Genomic DNA, 6,905 nt, shown 5'->3' with positions numbered 1-6,905 from the left:
TAAAAATATTAATAATAATAATAATAATAATAATAATAATAATAATAATAAATGGGTACAAATGTAAGTCGCCCTGGATAAGAGCGTCTGCTAAATGATAAATAATGTAATGTAAACTCTGCCACCTACTGTTTGACATGTTAAATAGATAAATTCTGTGATCAAATTGCATTTCAACGATACAAACCAAGACCAGTTAGGGGAATTAAGAATTAAATATTTGAGACCCAAAGAAAGTAGAGATTAACTTTAAAGCTTTCCTTTTATACAAGTTAAAATGGTATTTCCACAACACAGTCCTAAATTCCTGTCATTTCTTTGGGGATTGTGTGCTGGAAATATATCACATTGACCATTTATAATGTGCTCTTTTTAGGGGTTTTAACAACTGGTACAGAAAACATTGTCAATAATGTATAATATCCTTACAAAAATGAATTATCTATAGCTGTACTTTAAGATTTACTTGCTTATTTATTTGGTGATCCTATTTTTTAACCCAGAAACATTGTGGAAATATCTCAGGTTCATGTTTAACTTACAGTTTCTCTGCTGTTCCTATGGATGTTTTACACCATCCCCCTTAAAGTATTCTTTATTTATTAATATGCTGTAAATGCATTGTTTGCTAGGGCTGTTAAGAGGGACATGAAGTCTTTGAAAATTGATATGTTTCACTGACTATTCAAAATGTATCAACACTATTTTCCTGGAAATTACACACAATTAAAGGTGAAAAATGCACGTTACTGAGACTAATGTGTTAATATATTTCTATATTGGATAATAATAATCATAGTAATGCAGTAAACTAGGTATTTTGAATAGATGAGTAATGCATTACATGCATTTGCTGGCAGTTTGTAATAGCAGGACTTTCTTTATGTTTGTACACTTATGTCCTCATTACTGGCATATTCCACTGAGGAGCTGTTTCCAATTGTCAACGGTGACTGTTGGGGTAAAATTGCCTCCTATGTATTGTATATACCCACTGTATAACTGTTAGAAAATATAGGAAACTTTCCAGTAAGTTACTAGTTAGGAACTGTGAGTTATTCATAACTTTACTTATTATCTATGTCTTATGCACACTGCTGAAATAGCTTGCAGAACTGCTTGTAATCCAAGCAGCTGTGGCAGACACAAAACATGTTGTTCGTACAGTATGTGCTACATTTTCCCCTTCCCGAAACACAAATATATTATGGGTTACACACATCCTCGGACAATAACATTCCCACGAGGCATGACATGTGTACCTGCTTGTGGGAACACTGCAAAATCAGTACTATTATGGTGTGTAACTACATATCGGGACTGCCCCGTAACTATCACTGAAGATGTTTGTTAGACTGTATAAAGGCTGTGTGAAACTTTAAATAAACTGAAGATAAACGAACGGACTACTTCTGTGTCTGTGCATTTTTCTTCCCGAGCGCTCGTCTCCTGCTGAAAAGTCTCCCCTGTAGCTGAAACGCTGACTGGCCTGACTGCCCGATTCACTGGGATCCGAAGGGCTGCTTCAACTGAAGCGTTGTACCTTAACAGTGACCTTGACAGATTTCCCTTCAAATAACCGAGATGTTAGATAGAGTCAGAGGGACATTAGTTATAGAATCAATAGCAAACTGTGATCACAATATGGTCATCTTTGAGGCATTCTTTCTAGAAACAAGGCCCAAGTCTAAAGCAATGGTCTACAATTTTAGAAAAGCAAACCTTGAAGGTATGAGGCGACACTTGGAAGAGGTAGACTGGAGCACACTGGATCAGATTCAGTTGAAAATGGATGGGTATATTTAAGAATATACTACTTGAGGCTCAGGAGAAATTTATACCAAAACTTAGCAAATTGAGGACCAAAAAACATTGGCCAAAATGGTTTAATGGAAGTATGCAAAAAAATTTGAAGAGAGAGAAAATGTGGTATAGCGCATACAAAAGGGATAGAGACTAAACAAAATACAAAGAATATGGTGAACTGCAAATAGATCTTAAGAAAGGGATCAGGAAAGCAAAGAGGGAAATAAAAAGAAACATAGCTCTATAACGAATGCAAAGAGCTTTTTTCAATACTACAACAGCAAGGTCAATAAAGGATGAAGTGAAACAGATAGAGGGCAAAAATTGAAGTATTTTGGAAAATGAACAAGATATGGGGTGGGGGTGTGTGGGGTTTCGGCCCAGGGTTGTGTCCTTGAGGACCTTTGCGAAGATCCTCACACCCGTCTTGTTGAGGTGGATGTGGTCATACAGGTGATGTGGCTGGATGTCTCAGTGGTGTGCCAGGTGGACGTTGGGGAGGAGGGCACATCTTCGGGACACTTCTGCGTTGATGGCCTGGATGATGTGCAGGGGCACGTCTGTGCGGGGCAGCAGTGTGGAGATGGTGATTTTGGCAGTTGGGAATTCCTCTGTGGCTTTCGTTGCCACCTGTCTCAGGGCTGAGGCCACATCGCCCCTGCGGGCACTCAGGTCGTTAGTGCCGGTGTGGATGAGGATGTGTTTGACCTGGCACAGCCTCCTCTTGGAGAGCAGCTCCAGGGCTCTCTGTGCTGTCGGGCACCAAAGCTTTTTCACTTTTCACCCAGGGAAGAGGCACCTCTCATCCTGGAACTTCCCATTGGAGTCGCTCAGAATGACCACCTCTGTGTTGACCTGCCACTCCGGGTTTGCGTCGGGAGTGGTGGGGGCAGCGGGTGTATTTTGGGGGAGTGGCGTTTCAGGGGGTTGTGTATTAGTGGCAGGTCTGGTGATAGTGGGTGTGTCAGGAGTGGTGGGGAGTGTGGGTGGATCAGTGGGTGCGTCAGGGGTTGGAGGTGTTGTGGGTTCAGTGCAGTGCAGTCTCTGTGCTCCAGTGATGTGTAGCTCCTCTCTTAGCTCCTCCAGCTGGCTCTGCAGGCTCCTTAGCTGGCTGTGCTGGGGTGTCCTGGTCAGCTCCTCCCTCGCTCTGCGCAGCTCCGTCCTCAGGGTTTGTCTCTGCTCCTCCAGGTCTCTCACTGCTGCTCTCAGCTCATGGATCTCAGCCTTGTGCTGCATCTTTAGTCTGTGCATCTCATCCCGGAGCTGATCGCACAAGGAGGTCTGGGCCAGGGTGCTCAGGGTCTGCTCCCTGAACTCCGCAAACTCCAGCTCCAGCACTGATAGGCATTCCTTTAGTGTTTTAATGTTGCTGGAGAGTTTGGGTAGACAGGGGGGCAGTCTGTGGGAGATGGGGCACTGTCTGGCTCCGTGTGGCTGGGGGCAGACTGCAGGGTGGCCGGCTCTGGCTCTTGTTTCTCTACCTCAGTCTGCTGCTTTGAGGTGTGGAAGCCGAGAGCTAATTGGTCCAGGCTGCTCTCGCTGCCCTGCACCATGATGGTCCCGTTGTGGTATACATTAAAAGTGAGCATCACACTGTCTGTGTCTTTCTCTACCAGCACTGAGATCTGCCTGCCTCTGCTAATGCCCCTCTTGTTGTTATTGGGGTATGTCTGGCACAGGGTTTTGTGAAAGGCGGTGTAGAACAGTAGATTGTTCTTGACCCTGTTTTCTCCTTTACCGGTGTAGTCTAGGATGAGGGTCTCAGGAGATGCTCTCATCACAGCTTGTTTGTAGTCCTTCTTAGCCTGTGCAGAGCGAATGTCTTCAGGGTATCGGATTTCAAAAGGCAGCTCTGCAGTCAGACTGCTGTTCGATAGATTTGTATCAGTCTCAGTGGCAGTTGGGCTCTCTCCTACTGTCACTCTATTCAAATCGGAGCTCTGCATTTTCATTGGCTGAGTCAACTACTGAGAATGCTTATTTATTTTATTAATATATATTGTTTTGTTTAATAATTTGTCTCTATAGGTGAAAGGTCTTACCTCCAATTCTTGTCTTCAGCTTTTCTTTTCTCACTTTTCTTCCAGAACTGTCTCTCTGCTTTCTTCTTTTTGTGTTTTTCTTAAAATTATTATTTTTTGAATACTTTTTCATCTGAATTTCTATTCCATGTCTTCTGTGTATGTTTATAGTGCTATATATTCATTTGTAAATGACAAATTAAATCTGCTTATGTATAAAAACAAATGTTTTTAGGAGCTCATATTCCTCTCTCTCTCTCTATTTCTCTCTCTCCCTCTCAATTCAATTCATTTGTATTGTCAAAGCAATTGGACATACATACATATACATATATATATATATATATATATATATATATACACACACATACATACATATATACATATACACGGAAAATGAATAATAGAATTATGAATCATGTAATCAAGTACAGAAAAAGAAAATGTAATAAAATGTGATCTTTAATCTTTATTCTTTAATATCTTTAATACATACAAATAAAGAAAATAGGTTTACTATTTCCAGATTCCTTTTTTGAAATACAACGACATGCATTACAAACGAGTATTTACATTATATTTACAGCCGGTGCTCGTGTGTCACTGTGTCCCTCAGGCTGTGGTAGGCGCTGACATATTGGGCAGCCAGGGTGACTGTGTGTCCCTCCCCCAGGAGGACTGAGTGTTTTTCTTTTTTCTCAGTTTTGTCACAGGTTGGGTGGGCATCCATTATGTTGTTACAGAATGTGTCCCTTATTTTGGGCTAAAGTTTTCCGTGGAGGGGAACGTGGATCAGTTTGTACCATTTTTGGGAGGATCTGCCTTGTTGGGGCGGAGCTGTGATCCAGGTGAACAGCAGATCGGGCATAGGTGGGCATGTGGGCAGAGGAGTAGGAAGGCCGGTCAAGCAAATAAGCTAGCTAAGGTACGCAGCAGCAGCAAGCAGCCCCCCCATCCAGCCAGCCAGCCAGTCTGGCTGGCAGTGACTGAGTGGTTGACAGACGGCAAGCAACGGAATGTACGTGCTCTGTGATGTCATAGCAGTCAGCTGAGAGAGGCTCGTGATGTCATCGCTGAGCTGGCTGGCTGGCTGGCTGGCGGGCTGGCTGGCTCTGTGTGTGTGTGTGTTTGTGTGTGTGTCTGTTTTTCTGTTTGTCAGTCTGTCTGTCTGTCTCTCTCTCTCTCTCTCTCTCTCCCTCTCAATTCATTTGTATTGTCAAAGCAATTGGACATACATACATTCATACATTTATATATATATATATATATATACATACATACATACATGCTAGAAAGTCATTACTATGCTATCTTAAAGGCTAACTAAGCAGAACATATATCATTATAGAACAGAGTTCATAGGTCTACACATGGTATTAGGGAACAGGCACATAGGTCATTCTGTTTGACATTGTCCTGACCTTCTAGCTTGACCTTATCTTTCTTAAGTATACAAGAAAGAAAAACAGTTGTGAGAAAAGAATTTCTAACTTTCCTTCCACACATACATACATACATACATACATACATACATACAAACCAGAGGCATGCAAAAAAATATAAAGAGGAAGAAAATGTTGTATAGCACATACAAAAGGGATGGTGATGAAACAAAATACATAGAATATGTTGAGCTGCAAAGAGATCTTAAGAAAGGGATCAGGAAAGCAAAGAGGGAAATAGAAAGAAACATAGCTCTTGGAGCTACAACCAATGCAATGAGCTTTTTTCAAAATTACAACAGCAAGCGGTCAATTAAGGAGGAGGTGAAACAGATAAAGGGCAAAAATTGAGGTATCTTGGAAAACGAACAAGATGTGGCAAATATTCTAAATGAGTATTTCACAGAGGTTTTTACAAAAGAAAAAACAGATGACATGCCACAGGTTGACAATCAATCCAGTCAAACCCTAAGAGAGATGAGGATAAATAAGGAGGAGGTACTAAAGGGACTAGCAGAATTAAAATCAAACAAATCACCTGGGCCAGATGGGATATTTCCAACAGTTCTTAAAGAAATGAGGGAAATTATGTATAGGCCGCTAACTCGATTATTCCAAATGACACTTAGAACAGGGGATGTTCCCACTGACTGGAAGACAGCAAATTTCATACCAATCCACAAGAAAGTGGAGAAAATAGAGGAGCATCTCAATGAAAACCATATTCTTGGAGATAGTCAACATGGGTTTAGACGAGGCAGATCATGTCTTACTAACTTAATAAATTTTTTTGAACATGCAACTGCAGCTGTAGATCACGTGAAAGCATATGATATGATATACTTAGATTTCCAAAAAGCTTTTGATAAGGTTCCACACCAAAGACTGATCCTCAAATTGGAAGCTGTAGGCATTCAGGGTCATGTAAGTAGATGGATTATGAACTGGTTGATGTATAGGAAACAGATTAGAGGAGTCACTTCTAACTGGAGTGAGGTTGTTAGTGGAGTTCCACAGGGATCAGTACTAGGGCCTTTGCTTTTTCTAATCTATATTAATGATCTGGACTCTGGGATACTTAGCAACCTTGTCAAATTTGCAGATGATACTAAAATAGGTGGCTTAGCAGATACAATCTTGGCAGCACATGCTATTCAGAGGAACTTAGATAAATTCAGTTGTGGGCTGACACCTGGCAAATGAAATTCAATGTGGACAAGTGCAAGGTAATACATGCAGGAAACAAAAATGTCCACTATAATTACACTATGGGAGGTACAGATCTAGATGAAGTAATGCATGAGAAAGACCTAGGAATCTATGTGGATTCACTTTCTCCATCCAAACAATGTGGGGAAGCAATACAAAAGGCATACGGAATGCTAGGGTATATCGTCAAAAGTGTAGAATTTAAAACAAGGGAAGTAATGTTAAGACTGTACAATGCGCTAGACCTCATCTGGAATACTGTGTACAGTTCTGGGCACCACACTTCAAGAAGGATATTGCTGCTTTAGAGGCAGTTCAGAGGAGAGCAACCAGACTTATTCCAGGTCTGAAGGGAAAGTCCTACTCTGAGAGACTGAGGGAACTGAACCTTTTCACCCTGGAACAGAGGAGATTACGTGGGGACTTG

Source organism: Amia ocellicauda, chromosome 10, assembly GCF_036373705.1.
Source record: "Amia ocellicauda isolate fAmiCal2 chromosome 10, fAmiCal2.hap1, whole genome shotgun sequence".
Lineage (NCBI taxonomy): Eukaryota > Metazoa > Chordata > Actinopteri > Amiiformes > Amiidae > Amia > Amia ocellicauda.
This window is presented reverse-complemented; position numbering follows the sequence as displayed.